Source organism: Phalaenopsis equestris, unplaced genomic scaffold, assembly GCF_001263595.1.
Source record: "Phalaenopsis equestris unplaced genomic scaffold, ASM126359v1 Scaffold000301, whole genome shotgun sequence".
Taxonomy (NCBI): Eukaryota; Viridiplantae; Streptophyta; class Magnoliopsida; order Asparagales; family Orchidaceae; genus Phalaenopsis; species Phalaenopsis equestris.
The window spans coordinates 1,385,759-1,386,142 of record NW_018164743.1 but is presented as its reverse complement, the minus strand read 5'-3'; positions in this window follow the sequence as shown (position 1 = coordinate 1,386,142).

The following is a 384-nucleotide window of genomic DNA, read 5'->3' as shown; positions in this document are numbered from 1 at the left end:
ATAAAAGGAATCATCACCATTAGAAAAAGAACTCTCACAATTATATATGTATATTTATAAAAGGGAATCGTTATTTGGTCCACTGGGCACCAAATAATGCTTCCTCCATTTTGGACGAAATCCAGTTGTGCTTTAATTGATCCGAAGAGTCTGCGCCACAGAATTCGAACCCCCGACACGAGGGACTTAAGGCAGAGGCCGCACCAATGAGCCTATATGTATATATTATACGTGCCCCCAACCATCCCTAATGTGCCTAACAATTCGAGTACTACCTTTTTAATGCCAACTGTGCCAGGGAGGATTTGAACACCCAACTTCCAGGGTCTTTTATCGTTGATGTCAACCAACATACTTGAATACGCTATATATATATATATGTGG